Source organism: Microtus oregoni, unplaced genomic scaffold (assembly GCF_018167655.1).
Source record: "Microtus oregoni isolate MIOR12 unplaced genomic scaffold, Mior012 000022F_ref0000154, whole genome shotgun sequence".
NCBI classification, from domain to species: Eukaryota; Metazoa; Chordata; class Mammalia; order Rodentia; family Cricetidae; genus Microtus; species Microtus oregoni.
Window position 1 is genome coordinate 23,731,427 of NW_024543081.1, and position 24,443 is coordinate 23,755,869.

Genomic DNA, 24,443 nt, shown 5'->3' on the forward strand with positions numbered 1-24,443 from the left:
TCATTCTCAAAAAATCAAGAAAAACTAAAATCAAAACAAACTGAAAGAAAAGAAAATCAATAAGAAGGAATAGCAAAACAGAAGTGCACACATAGAAACAAAACCAAATCATAAACTCTGTGTTGTGTTGGTCAGCTGCTCCTGGGCACAAGTCCTTCCCTAGAGTGTGGTTGACCTATCCAGTGGCACTCCATTGGAAAAAAATACTGATTTTTCCCTTTCCTAACAGATATCAATTACAATAGCTTTTGGTTAGGGCTGGGAATTTGTGTCCCCTTCCCCTTCTTAGTGCTGGTATCTTGCAGTGACAAGTTCTTAAATAAGTTTGACTGCATACCAAGTAGGTCCTAACTTTCAGAAGGCAGTAGAATATGAGTAAATAGCTTCTCAAAGTTTCCTTTTTTTTCTTTGTTTTGACTTGGACTTTTTTTGTTGTTGTTGTTCCAGAAAAAAATATAGGCACATTCAGTTTTATAAGTGAGAAAACTGAGTTTTGAAAAGAACTTTTTTAAGGATTTGTACTTGTAGTGGAATAAAGCAGGTAGGGCATTAATAATTTTTCAGGAGTGGATTCTGTGATATCCTGATAGATATTCACATTTTGGATACAAATTAAAAAGAATATTTAGCTTTTTTATGTGTGTGTGTGTGCTAGCTAAGTGTGTTGAAAATAAGGTACCAGGTCTTCATGCCTTGTTCACGACCTACCAGAGATGAATATATAGAAAATGTATGGGAATGTACAAGCTGAGAATGAGACTAGAACGTGTTAGAATTTAACTAGTCTAAGAAGACAAAAGTACCAGTGAGTGGTGAGTTTTTAATGACAGTGACATGCTGTGTAATAGTTTATCAGAAGAATTTTTAATGCTTATGCAAATTGATTGCTGCGTTAATACAGTCTTGTGGTTTGAATAAATTTTTAATGTCAGCACTTTTTCTCAGTGGTCATTTTGAGCCTTTGCTGTCAGTGAAAGACGTTAGATCATACTAAGGGAAAAAACACATCTAGAATAAATAAAATTTTGACTAAACCCATTTCCTCTGTAAAATTCAAGATACTGTTTGTGTTTAATGTTATCTAGCCTTAAAATTTCCTTTTCCTTCAATAGCATGCCTGTGCATGTTTGTAAGGCCAGACAGTTTTGTGGTTTACTTCTTAGCTCAGTTCTTGTTCCTTGCTGCTGCTGTTCTTGTTTGTGTTTAATTGGAAAAGACCCATACTGTTTAGAAATTTTGCAGTGCCTCAAGTAGGATCTAACATGGGTGTAGTCTCCTTAGTAGCAGTTCTGAGCTTCCTTACTTTGAAGTTTCTAAATGGTAGTGGTTGCATCTCATTGAGAACTAATTCCCCTCTAACTTTCACTTACTGGTCCTTAACAAACTGGCGCTATGTATTTGAAACTTTATACACAGTAAATATGAAGAGTATTTGAAAATAAATGTTACATCCTACTTGAGGTTTTTGGTGATGGTATTTTTTGGTTTTTTGTTTTGTTTTGTTTGCCAGACTACGTGGGGGGAGTCCCTAATTTTCAGGCTTCATGGACATGACATAGTTTACAGACCTTCTCCCATTGACATTTCTCAACTCATGACAAAGTCTTTTTGTCACTGTACCTCTTAAAATACAGAGGCCAAAACTGAACTGACTCCTTTAGATGTGGTACGACTTATTACAGAATACAATGAAACTATTATTTGGTTCTTGTACTTGTATGAATGCAGCTTGAAATTTGCATTACATTTTTTGGCAGCAGTATTACCCTTTGATCATATTGAGCTTATGGTCAGCTAAAATGTTGCCTGTTCATGTGAGCGGCTTTAATCTAATTTTCCTCTATTTCACTTGTCAGTTAATACTTTGAAAGTATAGGATATTTCATGTTATTATAAAAGTCTACCTGAATTTTTTTTTTATTAAGCTTCCTCCAATTTGACTGCCTAAAGACATCAACTGACTTTGTGTAAACCAACACATTATCCATGGTGCTTTTCACATGCTGGTTTACTTTCTTAATGTTGACAAGTCAGAAAAAAAAAATACTTTGTGTTAGGTTAACCTTTGGTAGGTGTAGTACTTTATCATAGTCTGTTTGATTTTAGGTCTCAATCTCCTCTCATCACAGATCATTCATCCAATGTGAATTTAATGCAGCCATAAAATGTGTTAGAAACTGGCAAATCTGGTGCACCAGTGGACAACACAAGTTGCTCTTATTTGTGATGTTTGTGGCCATGTTCAAGCACGTTTTTTTAGCTTGTAATTCTGCCAGTGGCCCTTGCCCACTCTTGTCCTGGAGCCATCATGCCTTAGCTAAGGTTTGGACATGGGATGTTGGAGCAGAGCTGAAGCCAGTCCTTAACAGAAAAAAAAAAGTTTTATGAGAAATTAGTATTTGTGTTCAAAGGCATTATGATTTAGGAGTCAGTTGTTGCTGTATTAAGCCTAGATAGTGTGGTGCTGGTACCATTCAAGGGTCAAGAGCCATCACTGACACTAGGCACTGTCCGAAAGAGCAAGCAGTCTTGGAAGGTGCCATAAGTTTTCGTGGATTGTTGGGAAGTAAGGAAGAGGAGTGTGTATTATGAAAGGTTCTTTCAATTAGAGGACCTTTCTTGACTTGGAGTCTTGCTTCGAGTATGGATGATAGAGTATGTTTTGAAGCCTGGGTCTGTAGTCAGCAACTCACTGTCAGAACCTCTTAGAACCCAAAAAATCTTTAGACATGTTTCTATGTCCTCATTCAAATCACCTTTAAAAACAAATTTGTTTCTTAATTTCTTAAATTTTGTGTGTGCATATTGCCTGTCTCTGTGTATGCATATGCGCCAGGTATATGCAGTGCTTGCAGAGGCAAGAGGGGGAGTAGGGTGCCCTGGGATTAGAGTTACAGACAGTTGTGAAATATCATGTGGGCATTAGTTGTCAAACCCTGATCCTCTGGGAGAGCAGCCAGTGCTCTACTGAGCCATTCCTCCAGCCCGTCAGAACAAGTATTTAACAGGATATGCTTATCCAAAATGGTTATTAAAGCATGCTTCATAAACCTGAGGTCAGAAGTCACCATATAAAATAGGAATCTATCCAGTTGAACTGTTTATGTAGTGTGTCTAGAAATTTTGAAGTACTAATATTCATTTTACTCATGTTTTTCAAATTTCCCATTTTGGTGTCTATTTGTGCACCTTACTTTGCATTTGATCTTTCAAAGACAAACTAGTTTGGGTTTCTATAAAGAATCTGTTTTCTTAACCTGAGAAGTGAGGAAGAAAACACTTGGCTAGGGATCAGAGGAGGTTGTGTTTGGTTTTTTGGTTTGGTTTGGTTTGGTTTGGTTTGGTTTGGTTTGGTTTGGTTTGGTTTGGTTTGGATTGAGACAAGGTCTCACTATGTAGCCTTTGCTGGCCTGGAACTTGCTGCGTGAACCAGGCTGACCTTGAACTAATAGAGATATACCTGTCTCTGCCTCCTGAGGGCTAGGATTCTGAGATTAAAGATGTGTGCCACTACTACTGTGCCCGGCGTTTTTTAGGAGAGTTTTTTTAAAGCCTTTAAAACAGTGACATGGAATTTTCTATAACTATTCATTGTCCTGGCCTCTAACATTCATCACATTATCAAAAAGAATCATAAGCCTCTGGGAGACCTCTAGTCCTGACACAAAGTGAGCCTAAATGCAGACAAGGATGTGGAAAGCGCCTGTGCTTAAGAACAGGAGAGTTGGGAATGGAAAGAAGCTAGGAAGCCTAACCAGGGAAATAAATACCAAAAGAAACTAGTTTCTTGTTACTCAGGTTGTTATGTTTTATTTCAATCTGTGAATTCTAAGCACTTTTTTTGGTGGGGGGGGGATAGGGTTGAGACAGGGTTTCTCTCTAGCTCTGTTGCTCCAATTCACAGAGATCCGCCTCCCTCTGCCTCCCAAGTGCTGGGATTAAAGGTGTGTGCCACCACTGCCCAGCTTCAGCACTTCTTTCTCATTCCTTGGAAATGATCAAATCTGTACACGTATTTTTTCCTTTATCTGCTTGGTAGTATGAATGAGGTGTTTCCCCATATGGTAAAACATACTTGGTCCACAGTTGGTAATAGTGTTGAGGAGGCTTATATGGCCTCACTGAAGGACATATTCACTTGAGGCAGACTTTAAGGTTTAACGCCTCTTACTGTCTCCAGTTCATTCTCACTGTTCCTGATGCCATGCCTGGTTCTTGCTGCCATACTTCTTCTCTGTTATGGTGATGGACTCTTTGCTCTCTGGAACTGGAAGCGCAAAATAAACCCTGTCTTCTAAAAAATGACTTGGTTGTGGTGTTTCTCTTTGTAACAGTCCTGGCTGTTCTGGAACTTGCTTGGTAGACCAGGCTGGCCTCAAACTCACTGAGATCCTCCTGCCTCTGCCTCTGCCTCCCAAGTGCTGGGATTAAAGGCATGCACCACCACTGCCCGACTTTCTTTCTTGTACTATTGTTTGTTGGTTTTGTTTTGAGGTAAGGTCTCTCACTCCATAGCCCAGGCAGTTTTGAAACTCATTGTATACTCTAGGCTGACCTCAGATTCACAGCAGTCCTATTCACTCAGCCTCCTAAATGCTGGGATTATAGACATGAACCACTACATACATCTTCAGGTCTGTTTTTCTTTAAACAACTTTATTAACATTTAAACATTATACAGTAAACTATGAACTGAAAAGTAAGATTTGATAAGCTTTGACGTGTTTACACCCGTGAAACCACCATCAGATTCAAGATACTGAACATATCTCACTCCCACATTTTCTGGTCCTCATTTAAATCCTCGCCTATTTCCTAGGCAACCACTCTTTGTTTTCTTTCACTTTGCATTTATTTGTATGTCTTGGCATAAACTACACTTTCTTCTTTTGTGCTAACTTATTTATGCGTCATGATTATTTTGAGATTTATTCGTGCTGTATTTCTTCATATATCAATGGTTGTTTCTTTATTGCTAAGTAGTATTCTGTTGTGGGTATGGCAATAGTTTGTTTTTCAAAGAAAGTGAACATAAAACTAAAAGCATAAAGAGAATCATAAACTGGTAACTAGATTTATCAACATTAAAAAACTCTACTCATTTCAAGAGACACTATCTTCTAAGAAATAATGTATATCCATTCAACTGCTGATAGACTTGTGGGTTTTCTAATTGTTGACTTTCAAAAGTAAAGATTACATGACTATCTGTGAATGTGTTTTTGTATGTATATGAGCTCATGCTTTGGAGTACAATGGCTAATTCGTTTGATAAATGTAAGTTTACCTCAAGAAAGTTTGGTATCTTTTCATGCTTATTTTCCATTCTATATCTTCTATGAAGCATCTGTTTGAATTATTTATACATTTTTTAAAATTATTGGTTTGTTCCCTTTAGTTTTGAAGATTCTTCCTATGGTCTAATCATATAATATATTTGACTTACAGGTATTTTTTGTTAGTCTGGCATTTGTGTCTTCCTACTCATTCTCCCCACCCCTGCCTGTGTGTATATAATAACTATTTGTGTGTACCCAAACACACACACAGGTGACTGCAGAGACCTGAAGTTACAGGTGTTTGTTAGCTGTCCAACAAAGGTCTAAGAACTGTACTGTGGGAAGAACAACAGTACTTGCTCTAAACCACTGAGTCATTTCTCTAGCTCATTATTTCTTAGCAGAAACTGTCTCTTGAAAGAGTAGGGGTTTTTTAATGTTGATAAATCTCATTACTGGTTTATGATTCTGTGGATCATGCTTTAGTGTTATATCTACTTTTTCCCTCTAGTACAAGATCACAAAAATTTTAGACTTATATGTAGGTCACTGATACATTTGGGGCTAAATTTTGTATATAGAAAAAAAAATTGGAAAAAAAGATATTGTTACAATAACATTTGTCACTTTTTGGAAACCAGACTCTTTTACATTAACTTGCCTTTACATATTTGTCCACAATCAGTTGTCTGCAGTTCTGTTTTCAGATTCTATTCTGTCCAGTTGAAAGTGTTTGTTGATTTTGATTCCTGTATTGCATGATTGTGGTGACAAAAGCTTTATACTTAGTGTTTAATATAAAAATGAGTGTTGGTGTTATACAGTATTAGTTAATTACTTTGATTCTTTTTAAAAACTCTTTTTGCGGGGCTGGAAAGACGGCTCAGAGGTTAAGAGCACCGGCTGCTCTTCCAGAAGTTCTGAGTTCAATTCCCAGCAACCACATGGTGGCTCACAGCCATCTGTAATGAGATCCTGCAGTCAGACATGCAGACAGAACACTGTATACATAGTGAAGAAATAAATCTTTAAAAAAAAAAAAACAACTCTTTTTGCTAGTCTAGATTCTTTATATTTGATGAGTTTTCAGATGCATTTTCAGATTTTTGTTTTTGTTTTGATTACTGAGAAGTGAGGCGTGGAGACTCATGCCTTTAATTCCACCACTGGGGAGGCCTAAGGTAGAAGAGCAGCAGTTTGAGGATAGCCTGGGCTACATAGCATATTCTAGATAAGACTCTGAAATGAAACTCTGTCTTAAGGGGGAATAAAAGGCCAATAGAGATTTTGAGTAGGGATCTATCAGATCTATAGGTCACTTTGAAAGTAATGAACATCTTAAGTATAATGAGCCTCTGACTTATGAACTTGGTGTAAGCACTCTATTCGGGACTACCTTAATTTCTCTTAGCTCTTTCACTATTCTTTTTTCATCCTATATTAGGGTTATTCTCTTTATTTTCAATACACTTTCTTTTAAAAAAATAAGACTTCTTTTTTAAAAGGTCCAGGTGTTATTTAACCTGTCATTTTTCATGTTTGTTGAGACTGATAGAAGTTGCAGGTTCATTGTTTTAAGAATCTTGTCTTGTTTGAGTCATCTTTCCTGTTATTTTTTCAATACAAGATTATTATAATTTTAAAATATTTTACAAATTTAAAATGTAGGTGATTTGGAGCTTAAATAATTTGGCTGGGTTATGTGCTCTTACCTAAATAGAAAGTGTTAAAAATGTTGAAAAATATCTAAGTTCATATTTTAAGTATTACTTTTATTCTATCCTCTTCCTTCAATCAAGTCACATAATACTTTTGAGGGCTAGTTTATCAAGTAAAATAATACCAATTTTATGGAGCCACAATAAAGTGGATTGAAAGGAAATTTTATAAAGAGCCTAGAATAGTGATGTTATATGAGTACAGTTTTCACTTTATTTGTTGTTTCAGTCAACAAATGAGTGCCTGTTACTGTCCTAGATTACATGAGTAAAAATGTCAGGCAATCATCCTGCTTTCATCGATTTTTTATCCTAGCATGTTGTGACGGAGTCATTCAGAAAATATGGAATGAAATAGACTATATCATTTTTGATTGTGAAAAGTAAGGAATCAAAGAGGGAGCTTTGGGAAAGAATCAGTGGAGTAGGTGCCCTCTTGAATGTGTGTCATTAGGGCAGAGAATAGGTAAGATGAAAGTAGAAACTTCAGTATTTGATGGGGCCCTGCATGGCAAGTGATATGTAAAACTAACCTCTAGAGTAGGGAAACTAGGCAAACTGAAAGAATTTTTTCAAAAACCTTAAGAATACTAATAAAGTACAGTAGTCAGAGGGGTCTATTGAGCCACAGTGAGAAGACAGGATTGCATTCTTAATGCTGAAGACATGGCAATGTCATGATCGTAGGTAGATGTTACTGTGTATTGCCAGGGACTTTTTGAAATGGCAACCTAACAGTGAGACATCAGCAAGCTCATTGAATTCAGTAGGGTGAATTTCTAGTAGTTTAGGAAACATTAGAGCACTGGTTCTCAACCTGTGGGTCATGACCCCTTTGGGGTCGAACAACCCTTTCACAGGGGTTACATATCAGATATCCTGCATGTCTGATCTTTGAGTTGTGATTCCTAACAGTAACAAAATTACAGTTATGAAGTAGGAGCAAAAATAATTTTATGGTTTGGGGTCACCATAACATGAGGAGCTGTATTAAAGGGTCTCAGCATTAGAAATGGAGCAAAAGATTGATTTTTCCTGATCCAAAAGCCCAGCCAGACTCTAGGAAAACCATGTCTGGGCTATCTAGAGAAAAGACCTTCTACTTTACTTAAATTTATTAGGAATTATTATGTACTTCTATGTGACTTCCAATATTTGTGGTTTTGCCTTTTGAAGTTCTTATGCCATCCACCAGCTGAATAAATAAGTATATAGCTTTGGTTTCTTATAGAAGCATAGTAACTAACCATGTGGAGGCAGTGGTCTTCAGTAAATATGTACAAGCATTGGTTATTGGTACATGATTCGATTATAGAATATTGAAAGTACTGAGCTGAATTGAACCTTGAAAATTAGTCTTTCTTTTATAGATGAAAGAATTTTGATCCAAAGAGAGTAACATTGACAAAAACATAGACTTGGTTTGGGGTATCTTCTTAGCTGTCAGGTAAAGAGATTTTTGAGGAAAATATGGGGCCAGGAGCATCCATTTGCTATATCTGCTGCATTTTTTGGTATTGGTCTTCTGTTTCACACCTATACTATTTATGCTTTTTTTGTACTTAAGACATTAGTTTAAGTCATACAGCCACACAATTAGTGTCAAAACAGATAAGTAAATGTAAGTTAAATACTGTGATAAAGACAAGCTTTGATTGTGGTAGAAACATGTCTGTTAAGTAGCTTTAATGCCTTTTCCCTCATAGATTTGAATGTCCTTAGACTGTCTTCAGTGATATATTACATTGCCTTGTCTATTTGGACCTAATTGTATTGTCATCATGTACCCCCACCCACACCCCCGCAATAGCCTATACCTAAACACCCTAGTTTGAAACCCTTGAGTCAGGCTTGGTGAGTTAATCTGTATCTAAACAATACTTGTTTGTACAACCACTGTGATGGCAGCATGTATTATTTTAAATAAAAACCCAGTTAGAAGCCAGCAGGTGTAGCTAAGTGGTAGAGCAGTTGAATAGCATAAGCCTATGGGATTCATCCCTAACACAGGTGCACGCGTGCACACACACATACACACACAGGCGGGGGTGGGGTGGGGTGGAGACTATGCCACTGAACTATCTCCCCAACCTTCCTTATTCTTTTAAACGGGGTTTCACTTAGTTGTCCAGGCTGGTTTTGAACTTGTAATCCTCCTGCCTCAGCCTCCCAAGTAGCTAAGATTATAGGCACATGTCACCACATCCAGCTAATTCTCTGTTTTTAAGATAATTTCAAAAGGAAACTGAGGAACAGTAATCTTTTTGCTTCTTAATTTGTGCTGCTTAACTTTATGGCATGCCTGATCCTGAAAGAACTAGCACATGAAGTTCACTGTTGGTTTGTATTCAGAATCTCAAGACTCCAGAAATGCATTCAGAAAACAAGTGATAAAAGAGTACTAATGTAATCAGGGAGAAACCATAGCTTCCTTTTAAGCCTCTCTCTTTCAAGGGCTTATAATTTTCTATAAAACTTACATTATCTCATGGAAAGGTATATTTTAGTTTAGCTCTTAATTCTGTTTTATAAAGTTTGAATTGAAAGGAAAGATACTTTTTGTCTTCCACACATACTTCTACTTTTTAGAACTCATTTCTGTACCCCAGAGCCTACCTTTGTTTAAAGACTATCTTTTATCTACAAAAGACTGTCTGAATTTATGTATCCATAAGATAAAAATCTGTAAATATGGCATACATTGTTGAGAATGTAAGTTGATTCCTGACAACTGTATTACATCTGCACAAAATATTAGATGACAGTCATTTTTGACAGTCTAATGTGGCAGGTGATCTGACATTATCCTTCTCTGGGGTCATGTGAGGATGAAGATATTCATTTTTGTCTCTTTCCTGGGTCTTACGAAGAAGAAAACTAGAATTTTAGAATTTTAAATGAGAAAATTGGACCCAAATTATGAGTGTGGCTGCTTCCCTCCTTTATTTCATGAAGATCAAGGAATGGAACTGTGAATGTCCTTTTTTCACAAGGACAAATAAGGTATCCAAAGATAGGACTTTAGTCCGTTTAAGGTATCTTTAGCTGTATTACATTTGACACTGCCTGGTCATTGAACAGCTCCCTGCAATAATTAATCATCCTTCTCAGCTAACAGTACAGATAGCGTAGCAGTGGTAGTGCAAGAGCAGACTCTGGAACCAGGCACTGTGTGTGGTCTGTGGACAGGTTGCTTTTATTTACCAAAATAATGTTACAATTCCTACGACATAGTGTTGCCATGGAGATTGAGTAAGTTCATATATACAAAGCTAGCAAGCCTTATGTAAGGGCTAGTCTTTTTTATAGGTATGCATCTGTGATACCTTTCAGGTTGCTCAATATAATGAAGTTTTCATAAAGAATTTGGCGTTTGAACTAGATCTTTTTAAAAGACTTTAAAAGGTGAGATAGAATTCAAAATTGTAAGAGTCACATAAATAAACTGCTATTATACTAAATGGACATGAAATGCACTTCAAAATATCTTCTAAATAATTGTTCATCTCCATCAGATATTGCTACTGTAAGCTTTGTTCAAATAAACTTTTTTTTACACTTTACAAAGGTAGAACTGTGACAGAATTCCTTCATGACTCTAAATAAAAGATGGTCTGATATTTTTTAAAATTGATTCAAAAAACCTGAACTGAGGATGGAGGGAGAAGTTGTTTAAAGAGAGTTTTAATAGTGGCCCATTGCTCCTTGGTGTAGAGTGTCCCCACTCAGATACTAGGTGCTTATCATGACCTAACTGTTTATTCCTAAATTAAATCTGGAAAGTTTCAATTACAGGGTAACTTTCTGAATAGTCTTCATTGTAAATAACTGCTGGATTTTTTTAAATATTTGTCTTCAAAAATAGTGATCAATTTGTATCCTTCAAGATCAAATGCACTTCCCTCATTATTTCTGTAATAATAGAATTATGTGTAATCTGTGAATGAAGAATTATTTCAGAGAACATTCAATATTATCGCAGGGCAGTTTCAGTGGTTGGAGTCTCACTCCATGGTACCTTGGCTTGTTGATGTTTAATCCCATGTGCTGTGGATGTTTGTGTATGACTGGATATCCATTTCTTGGAAATCACTGTGATTTCTTGTAAACATAATTGCCTTAATGGGCTTTAATTTTTCAAGTTATATATGTCTCAGATTAAAGTTAATTTATAAAATACAAATTTACTGCTCTCACTTAAGCTTTTCTCTTTCAGCAAATAGAAAAAACAAAATGTTTCAGTGTTGCTTTGTAAGCAAAGTCAACCAAGGTGGGTGCTGTTTCTTTTCTTAACACTTGCATTCCTAACCTAGTTCAGCTGAGGATAAGGAAGAAAATGTTAGACTCTTTCTCAGCATTGATCTACTGCCAATAAAACCGTTGTATTTATTACCATCTAAATTAGGGCAGTTTTGTTAATGAGACTTGTCGCTTTTAATAATACTATCTGGGAAAACTGAGGTGTATGGTTGCTCTAATCTTTAGATTATTATTTATTATTAATTTTGAAATTCTGTGTTCATTGAGAAGAAAATCCATATTTACATCTAATAGAAAAACGTATCCTCATGTGGAATAACATAGATAAGCGTGTAATGAATCTCTTCTGATTAGATAATTCAAGGGAAATTGTTATCTTCCCTTGTTTATTAGTATTGTTTATTATTTGTCTCTTTTTTTCTCAAGATGTCACAGTTGTCATTCATCTCTGCAGATCTGAAAGTCATTAGCAGAAACAGTGACTGGCCATTTGCTCTGTTCCTCGGTTAGCTTGCTGCCAGGAAGTCTGTGTCTGTAAACATCCCCGACTGGAAGCTGTAAGCCACAGCCAAGCTTTCAGTCAGATGTTTGCTGCTACCGGCTCTTCCCATGCATCTTTGTAGACAGTCCGGACTAAGGATTGGAGCTAAGGAGGCTGTGAAGTGCATGGGGTCACATCAGAAACCTTGAAGGCCATTCATTTACTGCTTACTTAAACTGGCAGCTTCTAATGTAGGGGACTGATTGAACATGCTTCTGCTGGGCCTGAGAGGATTTGTTTAAAACAATTTTTAATTCCTATTTCTGCCCTGTCAGTAAAAGTATATTCTTTATAACCTTTCCAGATAGGCTAGAGTTTAGCTTTCCAGCAGTCCTGAAAACCAACTTTCTCCCCTATAAATTCTGTACCGGTTATTCATCTCTACCACCCAGCAGTCTACCATCCAGGAGTTTCAGTTTCCCCTGTGCTGAAGAGATTTATATGTAAACTTTTGCTTGTTCTCTTTACCCTTCGTGGTGTTACTAATCTTAATCAGAATGTTCTTCTCAAAATCTGCATGATTCAAACCACTAAACCCCTACAACATTTGCTAATGGTTCTGTATGTCTTTGTGGATTAAGTAAAACTTCTTTGATTGTTTCAAGTTATTGCATGGCTCCCAGTTGCCTTGAAAATAGTTGTATTTTAGCCCGGCGATGGTGGCGCACGCCTTTAATCCCAGCACTCGGGAGGCAGAGGCAGGCGGATCTCTGTGAGTTCGAGGCCAGCCTGGTCTACAAGAGCTAGTTCCAGGACAGGCTCCAAAGCCACAAAGAAACCCTGTCTCGAAAAACCAAAAAAAAAAAAAAAAAAAAAGAAAATAGTTGTATTTTATTTCCTTTTTTTTGTTTCTCCCCAAGTACTAAATAATCTAGGCCTTCTAACATAGATGACAATCAATGTGAATCAATGTACTTTCTTAACACGTTGGGGTTTTTGTTTGGTTGGGTTGGATTTTTTTTTTTATTGAGAAAAGAAGAAAAAAAAAAATAAACAAAAATCAAGTTTCCACCTCCTCCCAGCCTCCCATTTCCCTCCCCCTCCTCCCACCCTTCTCCCCCTCCCCCCACTCCTCTCCCCCTCCCTCTCCAGTCCACAGAGCAGTCCGGGTTCCCTGCCCTGTGGCAAGTCCCAGGTCCTCCCCCCTCCGTCCACATCCAGGAAGGTGAACATCCAAACTGGCTAGGCTCCCACAAAGCCAGCACATCAAGTAGGATCAAAACCCCGTGCCATTGTCCCTGGCATCTCATCATCCCTCATTGTTCGCCATGTTCAGAGAGTCCGGTTTTATCCCATGCTTTTTCAGTCACAGTCCACCTGGCCTTGGTGAGCTCCCAGTAGATCAGCTCCACTGTCTCAGTGGGTGGGTGCACGCCTCGTGGTCCCGACTTCTTTGCTCATGTTCTCCCTCCTTCTGCTCCTCATTGGGACCTTGGGAGTTCAGTCCAGTGCTCCTGTGTGGGTCTCTGTCTCTATCTCTATCCATCACCAGATGAAGGTTCTATGATGATATGCAAGATATTCATCAGTATTGCTCTAGGATAGGGTCATTTCAGGTTCCCAATCCTCAGCTGCCCAAGGAACTAACTGGGAACCTCATCTTGGGCACTTGGGAGCCCCTCTAGGGTCAAGTCTCTTGCCCACCCTAAAGTGGCTCCCTTAACTAAGAATTGTGGTTCCGTGCTCTCCTATCCACCTTTCCTTTATCCCAATTCTCCTGTTTCCCCAAGTCCCCCCTCCTTCCCTTCTACCTTTTCTCTTCCCATCTCCCCTTACCCCCATCCCACCCCACCCCCAAGATCCCAATTTTCTCCCCGGCAATTTGGTCTACTTCCCTTAGCCAAGAGGATAACTATGTTTTTCCTTGGGTTCACCTTCTTACTTAGCTTCTTTAGGTTCACCTATTGTAGACTCCGTGGCCCTTATTTATGGCTAGAAACCAACGGTTTCTCAGGAAATTCGGGATCAACTTACCCTTGGACCCAGCAATACCACTCCTGGGAATATACCCAAGAGATGCTCTATCATATGACAAAAGCATTTGTTCAACTATGGGTTGGATTTTTTTTAAGTTTTAAATGTTTTCTCTTATTTTTGTTTGAATTACTGATAGTTTCTAGTCCTATTAAAAATTATCTCTTAAGGTATTACCTCTTCTTTGTTTATTTGAGAGAGGGTCTTACTACTTAGTCCTGGTTGCCCTGTAACTCTTAGAGATTCACCAGCCTTCTGTCTGCCTGATTAGTGCTAGCATTAAAGGTGCACACCATTACATTTAGCAGGCATTGATATTTTGTCTTCATTACTAAGCTGGATTAGGTTCAGTATAGTCTTAAAAGGTACAGTTTCTGACAATCTAATTTCTTACATACTTCTCTTAATAGCTTTTCTGGAGATATGGATATTATGTCTTTATAATTCCATGTTATATACCATATGCATCAATATATGTATATTGATAACAGCACTCTAATAGTTATTTTATCACAACAGTATGCTATTTACATTTATTTGTTTATTGGTGCTGGAGATTAAACAGTGTTCTTGAATATGCTAAGCAAGGGGCCTACCACTGAACGTCACCTCCAGTTTTTATTACAGATCTGTTTAAGTACTGCTGTGTTAGAAAGGTAGGGTGCAAGACTAATTTGAGAGAAGGGCTTAGTTGTTTCAGACATATATGGGCTTTCTTCTTGTACTTAAAGGCTTAATGATTAGCATGTATGCAACATCACTTAAGAAAGAAACATTGCTAGGCACTCACAAAATGTTCCTCGCCAGGAGTAGAGTGTGATGTATTCATTGGTAATAGAATTATTTTGTTTGGTCAGGTGGCAGTGGTTATTTTTCATAAAAACTTGATGTATAGCTTTAAAATCCCAATGGGGGAGTGGATAAAAACTACATAGTTTACTAATTTGCAAATGATTTGAGTTTGAAGTGCTTTTTAAAATGGTAAGTCAAATCTAGCTTTAAAAGGTGTGGCCATTCTTCAGAAAGCTGCCATCCTCTGGTTGCCTGGTCTAGTTATTCCTGGATGCTTCAGGGTTAATGATACTCTGTTATGAACATTTGTTGTATGTTATTCTGCCCTAGTAAAGGAAAATCAGAGACCATGTCACCTTGAATCCTTAATGTCCTTGGTTCTGTGTATTTAAGCACAGCCTTTTAGTCATTTGCACATGACTTATTTATTTTTTAACTTTAAAGAACCATAAACTTCTTGTTGGCCTGTAATGTTGACAGTTGATTTTTGAACCATAAAAGTTGGTTTGTCCTTATTTTCCAGTAAACTTAGAACAATTTGTTTTCTCAGCCTTTAACTTAGGTTTTCAGGGGGGAAATGTATAAATTTTGGCAGAGTTTAGAAATCTCAGATATCCCTTTACTATTTAAGTTTGTTCATATATTTGTTTAAGTAGTTCTCAGCCATTCTGCAAATGATTTTATCTCTCAGTGAATGCTTTAGGAATTACTTGTCAGCAAACAACTACAAAAGTTATATCAAGTTTGAGTACAGTGTACAAATCCTGTTTAGAAAATGTTCATAGAAATAAACATTTTTGGTTGAGTCCTAATTGTCTCTATGGTTCCAAGTCCCTTCTATGCACAACCATATTATTGGCATGATTGAGAAAGGATCATAAACCTCTAACCCACAATGTCTCCCTTGTTGCATTAGTGTGTTCCAGCTTGGATTCTTCTTTTGTTACAACTTCATTCATTGGATTAATGTGAATACATTGTTCAAGTTGATTTTGTCCTCATTATATGGATCACTGTGCCTATTCTTTTTTTCAACAGATTCTATAAAATTGTCTGAGCGTCGAGTAAAAAGCCAAGTGTAAACACAGTAAAGAGTTCACAAGTCCCTCTCTAAGCCAAGTTTCAGTTCATGTAAACATCCTACACTCAGCTGTCATACATGAGTTGGCTGGGATGTAGATGTTTACGTCAGCTGTCTTGGAGTATCCACCACTAAATGTATTGATACAGGACTTAACTGGGATTACAGGAGTATACCACCATGCCCAACTAAAGGCCACTTATTGTAAATTCTATTTACATTGAGGTATTCTATTAATATTTCCTGTATTGTTTCAAATAGATACTTATCTTACTATAGATAATTCTAATATTTTGACTTAAAGGTAGTTTGAATCTTATATATCACTGTAATTTAATGCTAATAGTCTTAAAGCTTAGCTTCTGACTCTCCTTCTGCCACTTATCAGCTGTGATAATTAAGAAAAGTATTGATTTTCCTGGGTCTCTTTGCCTTAGTCTGCTGAATTACATCATAGTATGACAGGATTATTGAGATGAAGTAAGTTAATGTCAGTTAAGTGTTCTTGATATAGGACAGTTATTATTGTTACTATTTTAAAACTCCTTGTGCCACGTGTTTCTAAACACTTGTAAAGGTGGAGAAGCTAACACATGACTAGTTTATGGTCTGAAAGCTAGTTCCATATTTATACCTTTCTCAAGAATACTTACTTTTTATAGTTTTGGTTTTCAGTTCTATGAAATCAGCCTTTCAATATTTGGTGACACATCCACATTCTCCATAGGTAAAAAAGCAACCAAAACAGAAACCACAGAACTACATAAAAGATACTGCAGCAGCTAAGCATGTGTCTGCAAGCTTCTGCTGGGCCTATGTCCAGACTTATTCACATTTAATGTTTCTTTTCTGGAAATTATCTACACTTTAGTGAGAAAACCATAATTAAACTAAGATGTTAATCCTGCATAATGGTGCAGTGCTTTTGTCTCAGCACTGCTAAGCAGACGGAAGCAGCAGACAGATCTCTGTGAGTTCAAGCCAGCCTGGACTACTTAGTAAGCCCCAGACCTGCCAAGGCTGCATAGTGAGACCCTGTCTCAAACAACAGCCAAACCAAAACAAAAATAAAATAGAAACTTGTTCATGGAAGTAAGTCTTTTTTTCTAGCTTTTTGTTGTTGAATATACCTAAATATTTTCTTTGCTATTAAGAGGAAGCTGGTTATGCTTTGAAAAAGCTCAGACTTTTATGTTTATTTGAACTTTGTTGAATGCTTACAGTATTTTATAATTTATATATACTTTAACAAAAATTAAAAAGAATAACAAGGGGATATAATCTAATAGTAACTTTATAAAATGTCTTTATCAAATTAGGCATATTTAGGAATTTAGCATCAATTTACCTTTAAACTTTATAGAAGCAACTTTTATCTGTATCAGATATGGAAAAATTTTACACACACACTTAACAGTTTATACTACCAATGACCTACAGGTTGGAGTTTTCACCCAGTTTATTCTTTGTTCTCTTGTTTAATGATCATATATTTATGTCTTGACTTATACTTCCTTGTCTTTTATGTGTGTGTATCTATATATATATATATGTACATATATGTATATAAATGCATTTTTTGCTCGTGTGGACCATCAGTTTGACCTCACTTTGACAGGCCATACATTAAACAATAATTGTGTCTAAATTAAAATTTTACTCTTTTTTTTCTTTTAAACACTGCTTGGCCCATTAACTCTAGCCCTTACAGGCTAATTCTCACATCCTGATCAACCCATCTCTAATAATCTGAGTAGCATCAGTCTTACCGGGAAAGGTTCAGCATGTCTGACCTGGCAGCTTGCTTCATGGCATCTGCCCGGGAGAGGGGAGCATGGCCTCTTATTGAATGCAGTGAAACATCCCAGGTATACTAAGCTGATAACTCACATCCTTACAAAAAAAAAAAAACCCAACACACTTTCAAAGCATAAAAAAATGTTTTCTGTTGAATATGTTTATCAATCTTAAATGTTATAAAATTTAAATAAATGTTAAAATGCCTCCATTTTCTTCCTTGTTTATTATATTGCATTCAGTTGTATTGATAGCGAACATAATATAAAATTGAATTCCATCCAATAACTGTAAGATATTTTCTGCAATTAAGTTTGAAGATTTTTTTTCTCTCTTCAGTGATTATTTTCTAGACGTTTGACACACACACATATGTCTAGTTTTTCCTGTTTATTTTGGCTTTCCCATTTCAATTCCTAATAGAAGAAACTATGGTGGTAATGTCTCCTGTGAACTTCAGTGATGGTTGTTTATGGTGAGGTAATCTATGATATGTAACAGTTTATCTTTTCTATTTTTAGTTTTTAAAAAAGTTTTTTCCACTGATAAGTCTGAAAGAATTTACATAGTAAAATAGTATGCAAAAATATAAAAGAGTAACTATGTGACCTCTTTTCACTGTTTAAACTTCATGTTGAAAGCTTTGTTTTGAATAGAAATACTATTTCAAAGTTTAACATTCAAATGAAAGATACTTTTATTTTTAAATTTTAATTCTTCATAAAGCTGCCAGTGTATGATGAATCCAAGAGCAGTTTCATATTTAAGATTTTATTATGTTTATATACCAGGTTATTTTATAACGTTCATAATGTCCTTTCATTTTATGAAAAAAGAACAAGTCTCGAGTATTTTGTGATTTCATTAGGCTAAAAAAAATTATTCTGTGTAGTAATAAGGGCGGCGGGGCTGCATCCCCAGCACCCGGCCGCCCCCACAGCTAGCTTTACCCAAAATAATTACACGGACACTGTATTCTTTTAAACACTGCTTGGCCCTTTAGCTCTAGCACTTATAGGCTAATTCTCACATCCCGATCAACCCATCTCTAATAATCTGTTAGAACCGGTCTTACCGGGAAGATTCTAGCCTAGTCCAACCTGGGTCGGAGCTTCATGCCGGGAGCGGGGCATGGTGTCTCTCTCAGGCGTCTGCTCCCAAGAGGAGAGCTGTCGAGACTCTGAGCTCACTTCCTCTTCCTCCCAGCGTTCTGTTCTGTTTACTCCTCCCACCTATCTTTTAACCAATAAAATGGGCCAAGGCAGTTCCTTTATTAGCCAATGACCTTCCTCCATCAATTCTGTGTATCAGCATCTTAGCTGGAGAACCTGTTCAGCTGCTTTTCTATCTGGAGATTGTGCATGTACAGTCATAACTAGTTGCAAAGTTTTTACTTGAGTTCTTACTTCAGAATGGTTCTTTGAAGAATGTTCAGCATTTGTCCTTCCTGTCCAAAAGTATTTGGGTCGTTTTTCTTTTTTTTATTTTCAAGACAGGGTTTCTCTGTAGCATTTTGGTTCCTGTCCTGGAACTAGCTCTTGTAGGCCAGGCTGGCCTCGAACTCACAGAGATCCTCCTGCCTCTGCGTCCCAAGTGCTGAGATCAAAGGCGTGCGCCACCACCGCCCGGCTCATTTTTCTTTTTGAAGTAGTTCTAGTGTCACTTGATCTCTCTCTGCAGTTTTCATAAGAACTTGTAATTCCTCTAGGTGAAGGTGAGCTAGTACTTTAGTAATGATACTTTTTGGGGGCTTTTTTGTTTTCTAAAAGTAAAATGCCTAAACATTTATAGTTGCCTTTATACAGTCCAATAATTTGGGCATTAGGAGAAACATTCCTCACCCTACAATCAGTGATTTTCAACTTGCAGGTCAAATGATCATTTCACAGGGATTGCATATAAGATATCCTGTATATCATATATTGATATTATAATTCATAACTAGCAAAATTATAGTTATGAAGTAGCAACAAAAATAATTTTATGGTTGGGGATCTGATAGTTTGAAAAAAATGACCCCCAAAGGGAGTGACACTATTAGGAGCTGTGTCCTTGTTGAAGGAAGTGCGCCATTGTGGGGGTAGGCTTTGAGGTAGGTCCCTTTGCTCAAGCTTCTCTCAGTGTGACTGTCAGTTGACTTCTTGTTGGTCTGGAAGATGTAGGGCTCTCAGGTATTCTAGCATCACATTTGTCTGTATGCTTTCATGCTCCCTGTCATGATGATTGTGGACTGAACCTCTGAAACTGCAGAGAATGTTGTAAGGACAGAGAACTACTAAATTTGCCACATTCCAGGAGCCTTGACATATTTAACCACTGGGAGTTCATCAAACTCTGTCCTACTGAGTTTGTAAAGCCTCCCTTACACAGGGCTTGATTAACTACATCATTGGTCACTGGTGTTCCTGGAAGTTGGTTTATAGACTGAAAAATCTCTAATCATACCTTAGGCTTTCTGGTAACTGTGCCCATCCTAAAGCTATCTAGAAGCTCTGGACACCAGTCATCTTGCAAGCATAGGGAGTCACTCATTACTGAAGAGCTGGTAAGGGTTTTTAAATAGATATGAATACTTATTTCCATGTTAAAAAACACATTTGGGAATTAGTCCCCTGATCTAATCTGGGTTCCATTTTGCACAAATGGTGTATCTGAAAACTCAGTTTAAATAATTACAGGAGACAGCAGTGTTCTCGTCATGCCTCTGCAGTTGAGTCACTGAAAACTTGAGAAATAGTATGGGAAAGCTTGGAAGCCATTAGAGTCTTTAGTGATTTCCCTTTCTTTATGAGATGTAGATGTGGAAAAACAATGACTCCTGGCTCAAAATCAAACATTAAATGCTTTTATTTCGTGGTTATGGAATATACACATTTCTTGCAGAAGTTTTATTCAAATTATTTCTTAATTACTGTGTTTTCAAGAAACTTCTTAAAATCCCATACATGATACCTACAGACTTCATATCCTTTTGCTAAATAAACACTTTCTTCCCATCTTGTTTTGTGTTTTTATTTTGATCTGTGTTGGAGCCCATGGATGTGGCTCTGTTCGACTTTGACCAAAGGTCAGACAGTCCAGGCCTATTCTTTGCTCCTTCAAGGTTATGACAGCAGGTTTGGCCCAGAGTGTGACTGCCTACAGGATGCTTGGCCTAAGTATGGTCACTGCATGTCCTTCCTAAACAACAGAATACTTAACTTGGGATATAGTTACTTGATGTTTCATGTATTGAAGAGGTTTCTTGTTTCTTGTTTGTATCATGGTAAAGTAGTCTTGCTCTTCCCCCCTTTTGGATTGGGGTATATAAAGCATATGAAAAATAAACAGGCAAATTCAGTGTTCACTGGGTTGCCCTCCTGACTCTATTCTGTGTCTCTATTTCTTTTGTATCTCTGTTTTGTCTGCCTAATCCACACACCCCTACCCTGGACCGTACAAACCCTGGTGAGGCTCAACCCCGGCAGATCTGTTTTTCCAGTTATCAGAGCTGTTGAATTAGGCTACCAAATCCCCAAATAGGTTGAACAGGGAAGATTTATTTTTTTAAACCCTGGCATAGAGTTGCTAAGCTATTTTTGGTTGTTACTATCAATATATCTAAAAAAGATATAAGAGGGAGAAAGCTTACTGCTCCTGTCACACAAAGGCAGTCTTCAGAAACATCCCCCCCCCCTTGCTTTGTCTCATTCGCCACAGCTGTGCCATACTACTGTCTACCAGTTGTAATGAAGACCAAGAAACATAATTCTTTTGTTAGACACTTAGCAGCTTGGTCTGTGTTTTGCAGCTTAGAAAATTTCCTGGAAGAGAAAAGTTTCAAGGTAAGTGGCTATTTGGTGAGATGCATCTGGCACTGGCATGAGCACTATGGGATTGGTGTTCAGGAGCATGGTGTGGCCAACTAAATGAATAGATTATCCGACCAACACGGTCCCATTGCTCCAGATTCAGATGTCAGTTAAGTACACAACCAATTACAAAAAAGGAAAGGGAAATTCCACCTTCCGAAGTGAAAATTACACTCACCGTGGGGCATGAAATTTTCTAGCTTGCCCTTTGGGAGTTTAACCACAAGTGATGGGGGATGGCAAGAAAACCGAATTAACCACGCTAAAGTCCATGGAGGTTGTAGCCTCACGAGGATGAGTATAGAGTTCTACAGTCCAAGAGGACTTTAAAACTTAGGGGACATTGGTAATAATTCTGTGTGAGAGGGACCTTGGTGGTGGGTGAGAGCCCACAGCGGTTGTTGGACAGACACAGACAGCTGAGTAGTTAATTGAGAGGAGAGGTAGAGACCTAGTAGCCTCTTCAGAAGAACAGCTTGAAGAGAGCTGGGATGGGCGGAGCTTGTCTCTTAGAAAGGGAACTTTTGCAACTGTGTACAGAGTAAGTAGTAAGGTAGCAGTCATAGGACCCTGCCTGGGCTGGCCAAGGTGCTGCCTGAATCCTAACAAGTCACCGCTTCCTGATTGACAGTCTTCTGTAATGTCTTGCATAGATTTGGGATGATTAATTATACACATACTTACCTGAACAAACCTATTAAGTATTATACCTGGACTTTCCTGGGTTTGTCATAGTCCTCTTTGCTGGTTTAAGGTATCATTCTGCAATAATAAACCGCAACTGGCAGTGTAGCCATATGCCCAACTTCTGTGAGGCAGTGACCTGGACAGTGATCTTGAAAACACTGATAGGACTCATTAAAGAAAGATTCGATGAACAACAGGTCATATGTGGCCTGAAAACACCTAAAATATATGCTGTCTGGTTTTTCAGGAATTTCAACACTTGGTCCACAGCTGCTGGCTTGAATGGGATGGTTGTGGAAACAGGAGGAGGTGGAGCCATGTTGGAAAAAGTGGGTCACTAAGAGCATTTCTGCTAACTCGGCTTCCTGACTGGGTGCAGTGCAACTAGCTGTGGCCTCAAGCTCCATCCACTATGATGCCCTTACCAGGAGAGACTGCACCAGGATAAAAACTTCCTAAAATTGCTTTGTTCAGGTAGCTTATCACAGCAACAAGGAAAGAAAGAAATATAAAGTTTTTCTCTAAAAGTAGGAAATGTCAGGGCTGGTCTGATGGCTTAATGAGTTAAACTGGTGCACCAGCCTGAGAACCTGAGTCCCATCCTCCAAACACCTGAAGGTAGAAAATGGACTCCACAGAGTTGCCTTCTGCTCTTCATGGCATTCGTGTCCACTCACATTGTTCATGTATGCACACAAACATACACAGAAAGATTTGACAATCAGAGATGAAAGAAGTGAGCCCAGACATCGAAATAAAAAGTTTATCATTTAAATGTATTTATTTAATTCAACATAGCTTAGAAGTTATGATAATGCTTATGTCAACTTAGAAGTTGTAATGATTGTGCTAAAACTCTCAGTTGCTCAAACTGGATTTCTTAAGACTAAAAATAGCCCTTAGTAAGTGGCCCAAAGTCATGTGGAATTCTTGTCTTAATTGAAGACACCTTTCTACCAGAAGTATTTTAGTGTTAATAACCTTAGTTATTTGACCTGCAGAAACTTAGAAAGTGATCTTCAGAGTGGAAAGAAGTAAGCATATACCACAAAAGGTAGGTATAGAGTAAGGGACTAGAAGCTACAGAAAGGAAAATGGATAATTAGGATAGATGGCATGACCAAGAATCAGAGACTAGATGTACTAGGGACCTAGAATAAAACCAAATACTACTGGACTAAAAATACAATAGTAATAAACTGACTAAATATTCTGCTATACTCATAGGTCAGTGCCTCACTCAGCCATCAACAGAGAGGCTTCTTTCTGAAGATGGAAACAAAACGTCGGGACCCACAGTCAAACACTATGCATAGAGTGAGAAACTTTGGAATATTCAACCCTAAATGGGTTATCTCCATCAAATCCTTCCCCCTCAGAGCTCAGGAAACCCTGCAAAAGAGGAGGTAGAAAAAAAAAAAAGCCAGAGGGGACAGAGGAGACCAAAAAAGCAAGGCCCAGTAAATCAACATGATTAAAGCTCATGAACTTTGAGATACTAGAGCAGAATGCACAGGGATTGCATGGGTCTACACCAGGTACTCTATATTTGTATTTTGAATTCCAGCTTAGTTTTTTTATGGAGTTCCTGGGTGTGTGAATGAGCGGGTCTCTGAGTCTTATGCCTTCTCTTGGACTCTTCTGTTTGTCTTGTCCACCTCCAATGTGATGGTTTGCTGTAGAAATTCCTACAGCCCGTAGCCTTTAAGTTATCCACCCACTTGGGCACATGGCAACCTAGATCTTCCAGCAGTGAATTTGGTTCCTGTTCCCCGTCATACAGGGGAATGTAATCTATTAGTCTACGCCTAAATAAATCATGATGTGAGATTTCGTTTAAGGATCCATCTTCTGGCATCCCACGTGGATCCAAACTCCACAACTATCAGGTGAACCTGCTTAAAGGCCTACCAGTCCACAGCCCAGAAAGTCACTCACCCCTACCCGCCTGGCTTGTTTTCACCTAAGTGGTTTTTTGCAAAGCCTCTGCTACAGTGAAGAAATTTCCCAAGCTCACACTCACACACTGCTGCATGGCAACATGCACAGCTTCCAGTTGTACTCCCAGCTCCTGAGTTCTGGACTTCTTGCTCCGTGTATGGAATTGATTTAATTGCTTTTAATTTGTCAAGCAAAGCATACTTTTCGGTATTTAACCAACACCAAGGTGAAAAAAACCAAAGTGGCTCAGGACTGTTCTTGGCACCAGGTTGCACTGCTAGTCATGACTCTGCAATCATGACACCTACAGGACAATAAAGATTATTACATGTAAAATAAATTACTGGACCTCATAGCAAGTAATAAATCAATAAACTTAAAAGTTATATAATGGCAGACAACATTACCATGGAAATTTTAGTAACTTTTTTGCTAATACTATGGATTGTATTGTGCAAGGCTTATATGGTTATTGTGATACATCGATTTATTGGGTATTGGGGCTCAGTTTTTTTTCTTCAT